The following is a 21033-nucleotide window of genomic DNA, read 5'->3' as shown; positions in this document are numbered from 1 at the left end:
CTCTATGATCCATGCCTCTGCACCATCACCTATGTCTTTTACATCAATTTTGGTGGGGTCACTTTCTTAAGGTCCCTGCCCAGTTCTTCTGATATCTTTCCTCTACTAGGTTCCTCTTCCACCCTAGGTTGCCTCACTTCTTCTGTCCTAGGTGCTTTGTTAGCAGGTTGTTCATTCACAGCTAGCTCAATCCTAGGATTCCAACTAAGAACTCTCTGCATATCCTATTCCATATTATTCATTTGGGCTTCCTGACAGTTGATGAGCTCAAATATTTGATCCAACCTCTCATTAGGGTTATTGCTAGGTCCACTACTAGGTCCAACTTTGTTCCTTGTTTGCACCATCTTGTCCTATCAAGAATCCTGAAAGTCAATCAAACTAAGTCTTAGCATAGAAGGCTCAAGGTCCTAGAGTTTAAACCCTAAGCTCTGATACCAAAATGTAAGGACATGCTTGTCCTAACTCTTGTTAAACCACCATAGTAACTCACAGTTTACAATATCATTAAAGAACATGTGATGTTTACGATAATTGATATATAATTAATAAATAAGGGAGCTTAACATCCATACAATTCATGTCTAACATCTTGAACTTAACATACAGATTGTATTTAACATGCAACTAAAATCCAACGTAGCAAAGCGAAGTAAATTGCGCATGATGATTAATTAGCATGCATAAACCATAATTAACAATGATTTCGAGTTAAGTGCACACATGCGTAGAAGTAAATCATTTGCATGATTCATTGCGAATTAAATTATCATGCAAAGTGCATAATTAATCAACTAATTGAAAATTGAATATGAAAGTGTTGTTGGCATATGATGAAACGGTGTCAATGTATATTGTCATTGATGTCAATAAGTGAACAGGTATATGGTACTCGAGTAGGTGAACCGGTATGAACCAGTATGAAGACTGGAAGCAGCTATAGTCAACCGAGATGGAGTGAACCGGTGTCGGGGTTCACTAAGTATGACTACCGGTTGGTAGTCTCTGATCAGCTCTAGGGTTTCCGGTTTGGCTTGTGCAGTGCAACCGATGATGTTTTGTGATGAGTTAGTTAAGATCAAGGATAAGGATCAAGATGCCATGTTAGCTATGTGCGTGTGAAGGATTTCTTCGAGGATCTTGTGGTGAAGATCGAATGCATTGAATGTCTACCTCGAGAATGTGTGTTTTTCTTAGAGGTATGCAAAAAGCATGTGATGGGTTACTGTTTTCCAGTTAAGGTGAAGATTGGACAATGCAGAATGACTTGAGATCTATTTTAGATCATTTCATTATATGTAATGTATTGGATGGTCAGGATTGGACCGCTTGTAATTGTAAACCTAAAATGATTAGGGTTTAGGGTTTATGCTACCGACCTAATTATTGTCTATAAGGTCGATGATGTTTGTTATTGTTTGTGTTGGCAAAAGTTGTGTGCATGTCTGCATATTTTGATACTTGCCAAACTAGAGAGAGTCTACAGAGTGTGATTCCAGAAGAGAGGAACTGAAAAGGATCTGCCTTAGCAAACTAGTGTTGTTATCAAATCGGAGACTTACCTATTGTCTTCTAACCATTTCAACAGAAGGAAAATCCCTTGACCAAGTAGCTTTAACAGGCTTGTTGCAAATCCTCTAACCAGGTGACTCAAGCTCATTGAGCTCGTTAAATCCTCTAGCAAGGTAACCTTTAACAGGGTTTCAACCTTTAACATGGTATATAGCCATCCCTTAACTGGGTGATCTCTAACAGGATCGGTTCCTAACAGAACCTTTATTTTAAAGTCTTTAACCGGACTTTGCTCCTAACAGAGTGAACTTCAAAAGAATTCAAAAACAACCTTGTGGGTATTCATCCCCACCGTGGTTTTTCCCATTTGGGTTTCCACGTGAAAAACCTGTGTGTCATGGGCTATGTATTTTCATGTGATGATTGAGTAGTTTTTGTTTAGTTGTATATGCATGCAGAGCTAATGGTTGTGATATTACTAATACGACTCATGCATGACTAAACTGGTAAAGTAGCTATCAAGATTTGAGATCTGTTGAATGTTGCTTGAAGTACTTTTGTTTAACCAAGTTTAGTTGTCTGAAGTATTTCTGCTAACTGGTATTGCTATGGTTAAGTACAACAGTATATGACAATTGGCTAACTATTTTGATTTGCGAAAATATTGAAGCAAGTTTTTGTGTGTATTGATTCATGCCCCCCCCCCTCTCAGTACCGGTTAGGGTATTAGTTGTTCATCATTATTCATCAATTGGTATCAGAGCACCTCCAGGTCCTTGGTGATATAAGCTTAACCGCTTGAGGCAAAATATCTCACTTTAATGATGAAGAGGGAAGGTCCTAAGTTCAATAGGGACAACTTCAAAATATGGAAGGACATAATGAAGATTTATATCAAGAGTTTGGGTGCTCAACACTGGAGCTATGTTGAGAATGCCTATGTAATCCCTACTGGCACTCTGACCGATGATCAGAAAAGAGAGATATAAGAAAATTGGCAATTCATGGAAGCCCTTATCAGCAGCTTGTCCAATATTAAGTTCATTGATGTACAAGATAAGGACAATCCTAAGGATGTTTGGGACACACTGGAAACCATTTATGGCAGTGATGAGCATGTCAAGTAGGCTAAGGAAGAAAGCCTCAAAGGAAAATTTGAAGACATGAGGATGGTTGAAGGTGTGACCATTCAGCAATATGGCATAAGGATCAAGACTATGGTTGGAGATATCAAGAGAACTGGTGGAACAATTAATGATGCCACAGTTGTCAGTAAAGTTCTGAGATCATTGTTACCAGTCTATGCAATCAGGGTTGCCGCTATCCAAGAGCTAAGGTCTATCGACAAAACAAAGGTATCTCTAGACTCTATTATTGCTAAATTAACTGCATATGAATTGAATGGCTATGATGGTAGCATTCAAAAGACAGAGTCAACCTTTAGAGCGTCTGCTTCCTCCACACCTACCAAGAGAGGAAAAGAGGTTAGCACTAGTTATGAATCCAGGCCAAGCAGAGATATGGATGATGAGGAGATTCTGATGGAGTTTGAAGCTCTTCTCTCCAAGAGACTTCCAAAAGGCACCAAAAAATATAGAGGTAAGCTTCCTCTGAAGTGTTTTTCCTACAATAAGATAGGACATATAGTTGTTAACTATCCTAACAATGAAAATAAGGTTAAACCGGAAAGGTTTAGAAAATATAAAGGAGGAGGTAGGATAAATTGTCTTGTTGCAGTGGATGAAGGTGTTACCGATGAAGAAAATAGAGATTCAATAAAATGGGCAAGTCATAGAAGCCCCTATCAGCAACTTGTCCGATAGTGAGTTCATTGATGTGCAAGATAAGGACAATCCTAAGGATGTTTGGGACACACTGGAAACCATTTATGGCGGTGATGAGCATGTCAAGCAGGCTAAGGAAGAAAGTCTCAGAGGAAAATTTGAAGACATGAGGATGGTTGAAGGTGTGACCATTCAGCAATATGGCATAAGGATCAAGACTATGGTTGGAGATATCAAGAGCACCGGTGGAATAATTAATGATGCCACAGTTGTCAGTAAAGTTCTAAGATCATTGTTACCAGTCTATGCAATCAGGGTTGCCACTATCCAAGAGCTAAGGTCTATCGACAAAACAAAGGTATCTTTAGACTCTATTATTGCTAAATTAACTGCATAGGAATTGAATGGCTATGATGGTAGCATTCAGAAGACAGAGTCAGCCTTTAGAGCGTTTGCTTCTTCCACACCTACCAAGAGAGGAAAAGAGGCTAGCACTAGTTATGAATCTAGGCCAAGCCGAGATATGGATGATGAGGAGATTCTGATGGAGTTTGAAGCTCTTCTCGCCAAGAGACTTCCAAAAGGCACCAAAAAATACAGAGGTAAGCTTCCTCTGAAGTGTTTTTCCTGCAATAAGATAGGACATATAGTTGTTAACTGTCCTAACAATGACAATAAGGTTAAACTGGAAAGGTTTAGAAAATATAAAGGAGGAGGTAGGATAAATTGTCTTGTTGCGGTGAATGAAGGTGTTACCAATGAAGAAAATAGAGATTCAATAAAATGGGCAAGTCATCGAAGCCCTTATCAGCAACTTGTCTGATATTGAGTTCATTGATGTACAAGATAAGGACAATCCTAAGGATGTTTGGGACACACTGGAAATGCAGATACCCTAACCGGTACTGAGAGGGGGGGTGAATCAGTACATACAAAAACTTTCCAACAATCTTATCAAGCTAAAACAATACTAACCAGTTGTCTTCATCACTGAACTTAACCATGGCAATACCGGTTAAACATAGTAAGACTTCAGACAACATAAATCGGTAAGTCTGAACAGTTCAAATACATTTAATATTTGATATCTACTTCACCCATAAACATATGCATGTGGTGTGTCAACAATACCATAACCATTAGCTCTTTATGCATAATCACTTAAACAAAAAACACTTAATCATCACATGAAAAATGCACAACTCATGACACATAGATTTTTCATGTGGAAACCCAAATGGGAAAAAACATGATGGGGATGAATACCCACAAGCTTGTTTTTGAACTCTTTTGAAGTTCGCTCTGTTAGGAGCCTAGTCCGGTTAAAGACTTTACAATAAGGTTCTGCTAGGAACCGATCCTATTAAAGATCACCTGGTTAAGGGATGGCTATATACCCTGTTAAAGGTTACATTGCTAGAGGATTTAAAGAACTCAATGAACTTGAGTCACCTGGTTAGAGGATTTATAGTAAGCCTATTAAAGCTACCCAACAAAGGGATTTTCCTTCAGTTGAAATGGTTAGAAGACAATAGGTAAAGCTTTGATATGATAACAACACTATATGCTAAGGCAGATCCTTTTCAGTTCCTCTACTCTGCAATCACACTCTGTAGTTTTCTCTCACTGGTCTGGCAAGTATCTCATCACTTGGATACACACACAACTTTTGCCAACAACTTACAATAACAAACATCATCGACCTTATAGACAATAATTAGGTCGGTAGCATAAACCCTAAACCCTAAGCATCTTAGGTTTACAATACAAGCCGTCCAATCCTGACCGTCCAAACACTTTGCATAAAGCAATACAATTTCAAACAGATCACAAGACAATCTGCATCATCCATTCTTCACCGCACATAGAAATCAGTAACTCATCACGCTTTCTTCTCATACCGCTAAGAAGAATGTTCATTCCCGAGGTAGACATTTAATGCAGTCGAGCTTCACATGCAAGATCCTCAAGGAAATCCTTCACGTGCACAAAGCTGACGTGGCATCACGATCTCATCTTCACCTCTTAGCTAACTAGAATATCATCGGTTGCATCGCACAAGCGAGATTGCCAAACTAGAAACCCTAGAGCTGAGACTACCAACCGGTAGTCACACTCAGTGAAACCCTGACACCAGTTCACTGCATCTCTTCATACCGGTTCACCAACTTCTTCCAATTTGCATACCGGTTCATTTACACTTATTGACATCAATGACAACATACATTATCATCATATCAACATGTCGGTTCATCATATGCCAACAGAAGAGAGTGAGGACATAGTGTTTGTAGTTGTCAAGGAAGAGGTGTCTGACCAGAAAGCCCTTGTCTCTTGCATTGACAACTCTAATGAGTGGATCATTGATAGTGGGTGTTCTCACCACATGAATGGTGACTGAGGAAAGTTTCCGACTCTAGAAGAATATGATGGAGGTGTTGTCCATTTTGGCAATGATGCACCTTGCATGGTGAAAGGAAAAGGATCCATCTCACTGAATGGAAAGAGTAGTGCGGATGACATCTCCTGGGTGGAAGGCCTTAAGCAAAACCTTTTGAGTGTTGCTCAGTTGAATGACAAAGGACTTATTCTGGAGTTCAAAGGTGGAGTCTGTAGAATAATTGGAAAGAATGGTGAACTTATTGCCACTGGTAAACAAACCAAAGGAAACATGTTTCAGCTGAACGCCCAGATCAGTCAGTGTTTGATGGCGAAATATGATGACAATTGGATATGGCATAGGAGACTTTGTCATATGAATTTTGACAATATGGTAAAGGCTAGTAAGATCAAGGCAGTAAGAGGATTGCCTTTGCTGAACAAATCAAAGAATGCCTTGTGCAGAGAAAGTCAACTTGGGAAGATGTCTTCCTCAACATTCAAAGGTAAGTCTTTTTCAATAGAGAACTTACTTGATCTAGTGCACACCGATTTGTGTGGTCCAATAAAAACAAGAAGCATTAAGAGAGATCGATATTTCATGCTTTTTACTGATGACTGCTCAAGAATGATGTGGGTCACATTCTTGAAAGACAAGTCTGAGGCGTTTGGAAAGTTCAAAGCCTTTAGAGCATTGGTGGAGAAGGAGAGCGACAGAAGAATAAAATGCCTTAGAACCGATCAGGGAGGTGAATTCACTTCTGATGAATTCAACAAGTATTGTGAAGAGAACATCATCAAGAGGTAGTTGTCTGCCCCAAGGACACCACAATAGAATGGCATAGCAGAAAGGAACAACACGACTATACTGGAAGCGACCAGAACTATGTTGATCCAAGGAAATGTAGCTCACACATTTTGGAGAGAAGTGGTGAGCACTGCAGTCTATACTATGAACCGAGTACTCATCAAGAAAAGTAAATACTAAACCCCCTATGAGTACTGGAATGGGAGAACTCCTAATGTAAGTTATTTCAAAGTATTTGGCAGCAAGTGCTATATCAGGAGAGGTGAGCATCTGAGTAAGTTTGATGCTAAGTGTGATGAAGGAATATTTATGGGATATTCCACTAAAAGCAAAGCTCTCAAGTGTTACAACAATAGGACTCAGAAAATTATTGAGAGTATCAATGTTAGGGTTGATGAATCCCCTGAGAAGCCTAAGGAAACCTACAACAATCAAACAAAATATGAACCGGGTTTAGCCTTCTGGGAACCGGTTAAGAAAGAAACAAGTGACAAACACTGCAAAGACCTCAATGTTTCTATACTGGTAGAAGCTGTAGTAGGGGAAGAAGAAGATGAAGTGGAAGAAGAAGAGGAAAAGCAAGTGGAACCAACTAGGGTCATTCCTAGGTATGTAAAGTTGCATCATGATCTGAAGCAGGTCATTGGAGCAAAGATGCAAGGATACTCACGAGGAGAAAGGTGAAAGAAAACTCCTGCATGATTTCAAAATTTGAGCCTAAGACCACTAGAGAGGCACTTACCGATGAAGACTGGATAAAAGCAATGGAAGAGGAGCTAAACCAGATAGAGAAGAATGCAACATGGTCCTTGGTACCCAAACCAGAACATAAGAATGTCATAGGTACCAAATGGGTCTTCAAAAATAAGTTGAATGAAGAAGGCACAGTGGTAAGAAACAAGGCAAGACTTGTATGCAAAGGATATGCTCTGGAAGAAGGAGAAGATTATGGAGAAACCTTTGCCCCAGTGGCTAGACTAGAAGGTGTTCAAATGCTACTTGCATTTGCAGCATTCAAAGGATTCAAGGTATACCAGATGGATGTGAAGTCTACATTCTTGAATGGAATCCTAGAAGAAGTGTATATTGAGCAACCGGATGGGTTTGCTTTGTCAGAGGATAGTAATATGGTGTGTAGATTACACAAGGTCCTGTATGGATTGAAACAAGCACCAAGGGCATGGTATGAACGGTTACACTCTCATCTTATGAAGATAGGATTTTAGAGAACTAGTGAGGACATCAACATCTACCTAAAATCTGAAGGTGCTCAGATACTGATCTGTGAAGTATTTATAGATGACATAATCTTCAAAGGAGATGATGAAATGAGTCATTCATTTGCAGATGAAATGAAGAAAGAGTTCGAGATGTCTTTGATTGGAGAGATAAATTTCTTCATCGGTCTACAGATTCGAAAGATGGAGGGTATCTTCATTACCGAGTCCAAGTATATCAAAGAGGTATTGAAGACCTTTGGCATGGAGGAGAGCAAACCGGTTGGAACACTGATGGTGACTGGCTGCAAACTGACTAAGGAGGATGATTCAGCATTGGTGAATGAGAAGGAGTACCGATCAATGATCGGTAAGATGCACTATGTGGTGCACAACAGACCGGATATTGCTCATGCAGTGGGCATAGTGGCCCATTTTCAGAAAAATCCAAGAGAATCCCACTTGGTAGCGGTAAAGAGGATTCTTAGATACCTGAAGGGAACAGTTGATTATGGATTGTGGTATCCATATAATGGCAACTTTGATCTCAAAGTGTTTACCGATTCAGATTGGGCAAGTAATGTGGACGACCGGAAGAGTACAACCGGTGGAGTGTTCTTCCTTGGTGGAAGATTGGTCTCATGGATGAGCAAGAAGCAGAGCTGTATTTCCCAGTCTACAACTGAAGCAGAGTATTTGGCCGCATTTATGAACCGCACTCAGGCAATCTAGATGAAGCACGTACTGGATGACTTCAAAGTGACTATTTTTGAATCGGTGAGTATTTTATGCGATAATACTAGTGCAATCAACATTTCCAAAAATCTGGTATTGCATGCTAGGACCAAGCATATTGAGCTCAAGTATCATTTCTTGAGAGAAAAGGTTCAGAATAAAGAGGTTGTATTAGAACATGTTTCCAGTTTGGAGCAGCTAGCAGACATATTCACTAAGCCCTTACCGAAGACTACATTTACCTATTTGAGAGGTGAATTAGGGGTTCTTCCCCTTCATGAAGTAAACTAAAGTTGTGTGCTCCACATCAGTCAGGTAATACTGTGTCAGATCTTACAGGATTGATGTGATATGCTAATCCACAAGGGGAGCAGCATGGTGGAGATTGGAAGCTTGTGCCTCCACTTTGGCATTGCTGTCAAAGGGGGAGAAGATATCTGATGATGTATTGGGGAGAAGATATATTGTTTGGAGAGAATATGCTGAACATATACACACTGATTAGTCCAGGCAATGGTGATCTTTTAAGTTGCACAGGTATAGTGTCAATTGGTGTATAAGTTGCATAGGTATGGTGTCAACCGGTGTATAAGTTGCACAGGTATAGTGTCAACCAGTGTATACATTTTTAACTGAGCAATGATTCACTGAGTATTGCCATCAATGCCAAAGGGGAGATTGTTGGCATATGATGAAGCAATGTCAATGTATGTTGTCATTGATGTCAATAAGTGAATAGGTATATGGTACTCAAGCAGGTGAACCGGTATGAACCAGTATGAAGACTGGAAGCGGCTATAGTCAACCGGGATGGAGTGAACCAATGTCGGGGTTCACTAAATATGACTACCGCTTGGTAGTCTTTGTTCAGCTCTAGGGTTTCCGGTTTGGCTTGTGTGGTGCAACCGATGATGTTTTGTGATGAGCTAGTTAAGATCAAGGATAAGGATCAAGATGCCATGTTAGCTATGTGCACGTGAAGGATTTCTTCAAGGATCTTACGGTGAAGATCAAATGCATTGAATGTCTACCTCGGGAATGTGTATTTTTCTTAGAGGTATGCGAAAAGCGCGTGATGGGTTACTATTTTCCAGTTAAGGTGAAGATTGAATGATGCAGAATGACTTGAGATCTGTTTTAGATCATTTCATTCTATGTAATGTATTGGACGGTCAGGATTGGACTGCTTGTAATTGTAAACCTAAAATGCTTAGGGTTTAGGGTTTATGCTACCAACCTAATTGTTGTCTATAAGGTCGATGATGTTTGTTATTGTTTGTGTTGGCAAAAGTTGTGCATGTGTCCACATGTTTTGATACTTGCCAAACCAGAAAGAGGAGTTTGTAGAGTGTAATTGCAGAAGAGAGGAACTGAAAAGGATCTGCCTTAGAAAAGTAGTGCTGTTATCAGATCAGAGTCTTACCTGTTGTCTTCTAACCATTTTAACAGAAGGAAAATCCCTTGACCGAGTAGCTTTAATAGGCTTGTTGCAAATCCTCTAACCAGGTGACTCAAGCTCATTGAGTTCGTTAAATCCTCTAGCAAGGTAACCTTTAATAGGGTTTCAACCTTTAACAGGGTATATAGCCATCCCTTAACCGAGTGATCTCTAACATGATCGGTTACTAACAGATCCTTTATTGTAAATTCTTTAACCGGACTAGGCTCCTAACGGAGTGGACTTCAAAAGAGTTCAAAAACAAGCTTGTGGGTATTCATCCCCACCGTGGTTTTAAATTTGTGTGTCATGGGCTGTGTATTTTTCATGTGATGATTGAGTAGTTTTTGTTCAGTTGTATATGCATGTAGAGCTAATGGTTGTGATATTACTAATACAACTCATGCATGACTAAACTCGTAAAGTAGCTATCAAGATTTGAGATCTATTATATGTTGTTTGAAGTACTTTTGTTTAACCAGGTTTAGCTATCTGAAGTATTTTTGCTAACCGGTATTGCTATGGTTAAGTATAGCAGTATATGACAACCGGTTAACTGTTTTGATTATACCGGTTAGGGTATTAGTTGTTCATCATTATTCATCACGTGCATGCATGCGAAAAAGAAAACTAATATACAGAAAATAAATCATGCATGTTAGTGGGTTAGTATGTTAGTAGTTTTTCTCTTCTTTTCTGTCAGTTACATTACATGATGACTTTTTGTCGCATTACAACAGGGACCTTATAGGTCTTTTACATAACTTTTACATGTGACCATTCTGGTCTTTTATAATAAGATAAAATATACATCATATAATAATTACATAAATTCTTATCTGGAATCTCTGATTCTCTGTCTCCAGATGTGTCGTCTTCGTTGCCTCGGACAAACTTCCACCTGCAAATCGGATGACAGACATATGGCCCAAGCATTTTATCCGCCCAATCAAATGAAGCATAAGCTTCTCAGTGCTCATGATAAGCTCCCATCCCTCACGACAGAGTATCCTAGCAAGCCGATACCAATTGGCGGGAATGGAACCTATGCATGCATGTAGAACTAACAACCCATCCTGTTGAACTAACTACATGTGTTATGGCAGGGAGAAAAATAAATAAATTGATGACCATCATTACCCTATTGGGTAGGTGAATAAAAATCACCCTTCCCTGGTTAACCCATAAACACACACACTTTTCCAATCATCCCTCATAGACAAAAAATCTGAATTAACCCCTCCTGGATTAATATCATATAGTATTTATTATAGTTCTTTATTGTTTAATATTTTTTCCCGTATTTAATAAATAATCAATTCCTTTGCTTATAGGTGTTTGCTTTATTAATTCCTACATTCAATAAATAACCCCCAACTAAATCGTATAATCATGCAACTGAACATTTCTTATTCAAATTTTGGTTCAGCCATCTATGATCTGAATAGGGATTTGAATAAAAATTCAAACCATTGAGTTAGTCTTAATATTAAGAATCAATAGTCTAATTAATTTTCAAAACATTCCACATTCAACTAATTGTCAAGAGTAAGTATCTATGAAGCAAGATAATCAAAGAAGTAAAAGGAGGAGGAGAATGATCCTTCATAACCTGAAAAACTAATAAATTAATTCCAAATATAATTACCTATTCTTTCCTAAATTGCTGTCACTAACTATTATCTCCGTAGACTTTGGTGGGAGGTGTTTTGCTGGAGCATAAAAGAGAGGTAGTCTGATGGTGGTCCATCTTCTAACCATCCACACCGACTCCTCTTAACCTTTTTGTTGTAGTTAGAAGGCATGGGAAAAGTGGAGGGAGGCGCTAATGGTAAGTAGAGGCGTAAAAAAACATATCGCCCTATTCTATTTAATAAAAACCTGCAGATTCCTAAGCTCAGGCGCTGAGATTGGAAGGTGAGGAGGCATGGTAGAAGGGAGAGTCAATGCCTTTCCCAATCGCTATTTGCCAAAAGAATTGTTTTGCAAAGAGATACAGAGAGGGGGGTGGGGAAGAAAACAAAGGCGTGGGGAGTTGGGTAAGACATGGAGAGAAGAAGGGCGCCTTATCCTTGCATATATTCATCCCCTTCTTCAAACTACATTCGTTGCTCCCCTTTTGGGAATCTCAAATAGAAATAAAGTATGAAGAAATCAGATAGAGGAGATGTGGAGAAGTCAGGGATAGATGGCATGGAAAGAAAATTTACTTCTCCTGTACTTCATCATATAATCAGAATTAACGCCAAGAAATAGATTCACGAAATCAACAAACATAGGTAATAAAGAAATTAATTGAAGACTCCAAATAAAAACATGTCAAATAAATGTAACCTGGACGAGAGAAAATAAATGGGATTCGACCTTTATCACTCAATAGCTTCACCAGAATTCGTAGAGAATAATAAGTTTTCCAGCGAGCTTGATGTGTCAAAATAGGTTTGACAATTCCATATTTATAAATTGTAAGACTAAGTTTTGATACGATGCATGAAAGATGCATGACTTAATAATGAGCTCTAAAAATAAAACTTTATGCATTAAAATTTTGATTGCATGAATTTTAAATAATTTAATGAGTTCTAAATATAAAATTTTATCTACTTACATATTCAAGTGCATAAATTTTGTATATCTCATGCATTTAGTTTTCGAAAATAGATCTTTAGTCTTTTAATCATGATTATAATTTAATTTAAAATATTTGCAATGCATGTCGTTTATTTTTTTTATATATCATTAATTTTCTTATAAATTTATAATTTGTTTGTTGGCATTATACACTCAGATGAGAATAGTTGAAATTGTCATTGATGGCAACCAACTGGTAATATGGTTCATAGGTTACACCGGCGATAGACATCATCTACCGACACTGGCAGGCACTACAAGGTTATTCACATTAGCATCCAGTCTACACCGACAACAGATTATACTGACACTCCTAGCCGACTTGAAACAATATTGTTTTGTATTGTAATATTATTTGTATAGCCGACATGATATATTGTAAAGACTCATATATGTATGAGATCTTGTAGGTCATTATGAATGTAATTAGGTATGTATGGAAGTGGTACATGTTAGCAAAATATTATATGCACTTTGATGTATTTATTTTGAGAGCGAATAAGAGCAGAGCGAAGCAAGGTTTATGGCAGAGGTATCTGACAGAGCTTAAACCGGTAGTGAATCCAGCATTGCAGATGCTATTTTGAGCAATACATTATCATTGTATTTAACTATCCAATTGTAGTCAGTGGGACTCCATTTTTGTATTGAGCAGTGAGCTCCAGGCAGTTGGCCTTCCTGCATGTGCAGGCCCCTATTGTACAAGTAATAATTATTCATATTGGCCAGTGAGTAAATATTGTGGGTCACAAATCCCACCGAGGTTTTTCCCCTACCAGGCTTCCTCGCCAAAAATATCTGTGTTATGGTGTGCATTGATGGTTATACTTTTGTTTCTCTTTATTACATTATTATTTGTTTACCGGTATATCAATTTGGGTTGTAAAGTTGCAAATAAGTTTAAATCTTTCATCAACCGGTTAGACACTGATTCACCCCCCCCCTCTCAGTGTCTTTGGGATTGTCCTAGCATCTAACAATTGGTATCAGAGCCTAGTCCTCTATTTGTAGAAACCTAACAACTTGAGGAAGATTCTGAAACCGGTACCGATGGAAAGTTTGAGACAACAGTTGGAAGGAGCTCTTGAAGATATTGATGTAGAAAAATTGAAGAATATCAAACTGGAAGATGAACTCAGAACTGCTTGGGAATTCATCAAAGCACTTCAAGATAACTTGGTTATAGCAAAGAATAAGAGAAAATAATTACATGTGCAATTGCAAAATCAAGATGATGAAGAAAAGGAAACTCTTAGAGATATTGCAGAGAAATTGAGACAAGAGAATAGTAACATGAAGAATGAGATGCAAGATTTAACCATGAGATTATGCAAGGATATTGAAGATAGAAAGAGGAATAAAGAAGAATTGGCTAGAAGACTTAATGAAAGATCAGATGAATCTCTAAGGCTTAGTTATGAAATGATATGCTTAAAACATATTTGATTCACATACAACATGACAAAGAGGAACTTATGAGACAAGTTAGCACTTTGGAAAGTGAGTTGGTCGTTGCAAATGAATACAAAGACAAATTCAATAAAAGTTCAGAGAAGCTTGATGATATGCTAAAAAGTCAGAAACCTGATGGAGAAATGGTCGGACTTGGATTTGAACATGGAGAAAGTTTTGGGACTGCAAACAATCATGATCACAATAAACCGGTAAGACAACCTAATGCTTATAAATTCAATGGGAAATGTTTTAATTGCAACAAATTTGGTCATAGAGAAAATCAGTATAGATTTAGGAATAATCAGAATACAAACTCATCCACCGATTAATGTTCCAAATGCAATAAAAATAGTCATAACTTAGATAATTGCAGAAAGAATGTGAAATGCTATATTTGTGGTAGATTTGGACATTTATCTAATCAATGCAGAACTCAAACTGGTCAAGGTTATGGAAAAGTTATTCAAAGAAACAATGTAGCTTGTTTTGCATGTAACAAGATTGGGCATATTGCAAAATTTTGTAGAAGCAAGAGTGTATTGGCGAACAATAAAGGATCTAATGACAAAGGTAGAGAAAAGGTAAATGGAATCAAGCAAGAATTCACTAAACACTGGATCAGGAAGAGATATTAGAGAAATGATGAATCTGTCACTGCACCGACAGAACAGAGCAATCCTGTACCGACAGGAGATTCTTCTTCTAACTAAGGAATAATCTTTAGGGGTAAGGCAACTAATTGAAGATCATGCATTTACCCTCGGTTGGTGGTAAGAAGTTATAATTCTTCTTTATCGACAGATATGTGGAGTTTTCACTTCACCGACGAAACATTTATTGCGACTGTAAGTAAACTTTTTGGTTATAAAGACATTGTAACTTCTCATTTCATGTCACCAAGCATTCAAGAATTCGAAGAGAGCGAAATTGAGCAAAGGCATCCCAAAGGCGAGGCAACAAAGGTTTTTCAGAAGCATTCAAGGATTTCTCAGCTAAAGGTATTTATCTTACGTAATGGCATCTTCATCTTCTGTTCCCGAATTCGTTGCAAACCCTACCATTGTGGAGAACATAAAATGACCTAGACCCATTTTCAAAATAATTCCTAAGATAGAAAAACTGGATGACTCCATTGGTGCATTTTCAAAGGTTCCTAAGGGAGTTGTGTTTGCTGAAGACCCTAGGGCATACATACATTGTAACATTGAAAGTTTAGGGTCTAAAGATTTGAAGAATATGTTCATAAATGTTATTGCTGACAACCAAGGTGTAGTTAAACCAGAACACAAGATTGTTGAGGATTTAGGGCTCACTAACATCCTTCATATGCCAGAATTCTCAAATGAAATCATCCGCTATGTTCTTAGCAGGGTTCACTGTGAATGTATGTGGTTAGACTCAGTATTTAAGATCACTAAGGAAGATATAAGAGTTGTTACTGGTTTACCCTCCACTGGCACTAGGCCTGACAAGAAAAATAAAATCCCAAACAAAGAGGTTATGAGCTTAACCAAAGCTGCATTTGACAAACGATCACTTAGGGTCAATGATATAAAAGATAACAATGTTAAATTTGCAAGTATGGTCATTGGATATAAAGTTGCTCATACTAATAGACTGAATTTTGTATCTAGTTCCTACATTCATAGTGCTCATGAGATGATTATAAATAATGCTAAAATTGACATTTGTGAATGGTTAAAGGATGAATTGCTAGAGAATTTGGATAAAATTAAAGGAGATAAGAAGGGAACCTTTAAATTTGGAAATTTGATTGTGTGTTTAATGCTTCAATTCCCAAAGGAGATTCTCAGTATTGGACATAAGGATTTTGCCTATGATATTTCTATTGGAAAACAAATAAAGGAGGCAATTACCGGCATGGGATCTGACACTGAAAATTGGTAAAAGAGTATTTCAAGAATTTTCAAGCAAAAATGAGACAAAGGGAAAGGATTCCCCAAAGCATTGTTGATAAGTATGATAAACAAATATGCTTTGTTATCAAAAGAGATGAAGTTTTGATGGAGGTAGTTAGACCTAGAACTGTCTGGATTACAGAGATGGGATATGAGGTGGATTCACACATCTTGGATTTATATGCTAAAATACTCCTAGATGCTCCACCAGAACCAACAGAGGAGATATTTGGTAATGCTGAAACTATTGAAAGTGGTGTTGCTATGATGAAGCAGAGAAAGAAAAGAGAAAAGGACATAAAAGATGCTTCTAAGTTTGTTGAGATTGTCAAGAAAGGCTTATTGAAACTAGATCCAATGAAAGAAGATGTTAAACAAGAAAGAAAATCATAACAACAATCAGTAGCACATATCTCTCCTATGGCTACCTCATCTGATTCTGACAGTGGTAAGGCAACTGAATTCAAGAGAGTGGATAGGAAGAAAAGAAAACCCTCATCGACACCTGCTCCATCTCCTAAGAAATCTAGGACACTCAGAAAGAAGCAACAGGCTGTAAGAGAGCCTAGTGATCAGAAGAAGAAAGTTAATCCAAAGAAGAAATCTAAACCAAAGGAACCAGATACTCTTTCACCGGAAGAGTTAGTCAATGAAATCACTCAAGACGGTAACCTTAGTAATGTAAATAAATTCTATCATTCTTTCAAGGATTTGGATAAGGATACTATAGAGGAAAGCATTATTCTGTATCTTGATATATATTTAAGAAAGTTCTTATTAAAGTTGTAGATGATCTACCTAATGATTTGTAATTAAGATTAGAAGAAAGAGAATGTCTTTTATGGACTTAGACAAGAAATTGAAGGTAGAAGCCCTATTAGCTGTGCATCTTGTTAATTCCAATCAGGAAATTGATGATCTAATATCTGAAGCCAATAGAACTGTTTTTGTGAGTGGTCACCGACAAGTTAGTCTTATGGCCAACAGTTAAAGAAATTGCAGATGAAACGACTGATAAGTGGGACATATTTTTTGTTGAGAGAGAGAAGAAAGAAGAGAAAGATAGACAAAAAATGGATAAATTATTTACTAAAGTATATCAGAAAGATAAAGGAAAAGGGAAAATTGGCAGTATACCTGATATCATGATTAAGGATAATTGGATAAACTACCGCCACTGACACAAGACACTCCTCCAATAACTTCAGAGGAACCGACACAAATGGATAGTCAGCCTGGAGAGGATAAGTCAGAGGAAGCAAAAGCAAATAATGTTGATCCGGAGTCTAACATTCTTTTTACCATGAATGTGGACACTCAAGGTATCAATATTGTGTTGGATAAGGAAACTGCAGAGGTAAAGAAAGCTGAAGCTACAAATGATGTGATCTTTGAGTCACCGGTAAACACTGTCGACTCTCAACAAAATACTGAAATACTGACAAAGCCACGAGCAGAAGCGGAAACTGGTAAAGAAATAGGGCAAGAACAAAATGTTTCTGAACCGACTGGAAATGAAAATAAGAATGAAAAAAAGAATGAGGATAATAGTGAAGATAAGAAGGAAGAAAAAGTGGATAAAGAAGAGGTTAAGGATGGAAGCAAGGCAACATAAGTGGTTAAGGTAACTGTGCATACATCCGAAGAAGAAAAGAAACCAATTGCAGAACTAAGCACTCTGCCTAGCACTTCTACCATGGATTATAGACCAACAAATGTTACAATGTACTTTTAGATTCAATAAAGAAGATTAAAGAATGCAATGCCTTATCATTTAAGGCCATTGATGATACTTTACCGATTTTGCAGATGATTGCACCGGCATGCAAAGTTGATCACATTGTTGGGTCTGTGAGTAAATTGGACACTTTGTCCAAATTCATTTCTTCTAATATTCAAACCGTGGATAAAATAAACGAAGAGACCATTAAGGAAAGAGTGAATAAGGAGAAAGATGAATTCTTTGACAGGACAATTAAGGACTGTACTGAACATATTGATTCTTTGTTACCGACACTAAATTCCACCATTTTGGAATACAAAGAGTTATACAAGGAAGCATGTAAACCACACCATTTAATAGAGGATATTGATGAGGAAATAAGGAAGACACAAAAGGAAATTGATGATATAGCTGATAATATGATTGGTTCTTCAGAACTAACTTCAGTTTTGGATCAGGAAATGGCAATCTATGAAGAGAAGATTGAGAAATTAGAAAGGGAGAAAGCAAGGCTAAGAATGAAAACTCGGGAGTTGAAGAACAAGCTTGGTCCTAGATTGGACAACTTATTAACACACCAGAATGAGCTAACCAAAGCTTCTATTCAAGGCAACATATTACCAGAGCAACAAATCCATTATCTCACTGGTATGATCCAACAAACTAAGACCACAATTTCTGACTGTATAATTTTTTTGCAGAGTCTTAACTTAGTTTTGGCAGACATTTTCCAGATTGTACATAACTGGTTACAGGTTTCTAAGTAAATTTTGAATTTTTGATTCTTTTGACATCCTTTGTCATTGATGTCAAAGGGGGAGTAGTGTATGAGAAAATGCACAGAAGGAGATCACTTGCTCAGGGGGAGCACACTCAGTTTTTGGACTTCATTTTTGGATATCAGTTTTTGGATTTTTCTCATGAGTGTTGCCATCAATGCCAGAGGGAGAGATTGTTGGCATTATACACTTAGATGAGAATAGTTGATGTTGTCATTGATGGCAACCAACTGGTAATATGGTTCACAGGTTACACCGGCGACATACATCATCTACCGGCACCGACAGACACTACAAGGTTATTCACATCGACATCCAGTCTACATCGACAACAGATTATACCGGCACTCCTAGCTGACTTGAAACAATATTGTTTTGTATTGAAATATTATTTGTATAGCTGATATGATGTATTGTAAAGACTCATATATGTATGAGATCTTGTAGGTCATTATGAATGTAATTAGGTATGTATGGAAGCGGTACATGTTAGCAAAATATTATATGCACTTTGATGTATTTATTTTGAGAGTGAATAAGAGCAGAGTAGAGCGAAGCAAGGTTTATGGCAGAGGTATCTGACAGAGCTTAAACCAGTACTGAATTCAGCATTGCAGATGCTATTTTGAGCAATATATTATCATTGGATTTAACTATCCAATTGTAGTAAGTGGGACTCCATTTTTGTATTGAGTAGTGAGCTCTAGGCAATTGGCCTTCCTGCATGTGTAGGCTCCTATTGTACAAGTAATATTTATTCATATTGGCCAGTGAGTAAATATTGTGGGTCACAAATCCCACTGAGGTTTTTCCCCTACCGGGTTTCCTCACCACAAATATCTGTATTATGGTGTGCATTGATGGTTATACTTTTGTTTCTCTTTATTGCATTATTATTTGTTTACCGGTATATCAATTTGGGTTGTAAAGTTGCAAATAAGTTTAAATCTTTCATCAACCGGTTAGACACTGATTCACCCCCCCCTCCCCCCCCCCCTTCTCAGTGTCTTTGGGACCTAGCATTTAACATTGTCCTCTATATATATCCACACATGTAATTTAAATATTTGCAAATCTTAAAATCAATTACATTTTAACCATTTAACTCTTAAATAAATTATTATATTTTATCTATTAATTTAATTATTGTGCATGCCAAATTTTACAATATTATAATTTATAAACATTCTAACTTCCGAATAAATCGATTATTTTTATTTATTTAATTTAACTCTCTAATTTAGTATTACATTTTATAGCTTTAAATAAAATATTATACTTCATCTCTTTTATTTATTATATATTTTTATAATTTAACTATTGAATAATTATTATATTTTAATTATTCAATTAATTTCTATTATTGATTAATTCATTTTAAATTTCAAGGTTTAATTTATTAATTATTTTCTAATTTGTGTTTTTGCACAGGGTCCCATTCTGTAGGTCACTGTCGGCTAGCTAGAAAACCCCTCCTCAGTCATATGTCCGCCTTCAACAGTTAACCTGCAACCAACTCATACTTGACAAAAAGTCGTTAGACCATGATAAAAATGCATTATACATATCATCACATTAAAATCTAAAAAAATCATTAATAACATTAAACATCATCAATAAATAACTAAAACAACATAAATAGGATCTAACATCATCAATCACATCAATAATCTAATCAAAGTCATTACGTGCATTAAATGTCAACAATATAAGTATATGGCATATCAAAGTAAACTAGGTGGTTTGAATCGGGTCGTGACAAATTAAGACAGGGGATGTAATGGGGAAATATTAGGTGTCTACATGCACAATTCTATTTGAATGTCATGGTTTTGTTCTAAATAGAGACAAACCTTTAGCACTTGCAAAGATGTTTGCCTACTTAATATTTGTGTAAATAAAATTGGGCGGTGCTTAGAAGCATGGTTGAGACCTACTATAATAAGGGGAAGTGGGATCAACTTCCTTGCTAGTACTAAGACTCATGAACTAATTTAACATGAATCAAAACAAAGAAAAGTACAAATGTTGGATGCTAATGTAGACAACGTATAACCCAATAGCTAAATTTGTAGCTAACACAATATATATGCTTTTGATATGTTGTCATTAATGTTTATTAGATGTTCCCTTGATACTTTATGATTATAATGTGTTGGGTTGTCTTTAAATACAGGCCCTAGACATGCAACTTGAAACCTTTCACACAATGAACGATGAGGAATAATCATATACAACAAAAGATATGAGAAAAATGTTACAATCATATAAAAATAGAAGGACAATACCATAACGATAACTAGAATCAATTCTAACATAATACCATATAAAACATACCCGAAATACTTTTAATTGAATGAAATAACATTTAAATTTATAACCAGTGTACTAAAGATGACAAATTATATACTAAGAATATACATTAAAAATATATGTACAAGGTAAGATAAAATAAGTTAAGGGTACTTTGCCTTTAAAGTGTAGGCAAGGAGAGCAGTACCGAAATTCAAGCCATTCAAATACAACAAGAAAATTGTTTGAGTTCAAATACATCAGTTTGATCTCTCTACAATTGGGAATCGAATATATTAATGCTTTGGAAATTAAATAAGAACTGCATGCTAATATTAATGTTATAGATCTTAAAAATAAT

Source organism: Cryptomeria japonica, chromosome 8 (assembly GCF_030272615.1).
Source record: "Cryptomeria japonica chromosome 8, Sugi_1.0, whole genome shotgun sequence".
Lineage (NCBI taxonomy): Eukaryota > Viridiplantae > Streptophyta > Pinopsida > Cupressales > Cupressaceae > Cryptomeria > Cryptomeria japonica.
The sequence above is the reverse complement of the archived record's forward strand: the minus strand, read 5'-3'. Positions refer to the sequence as shown.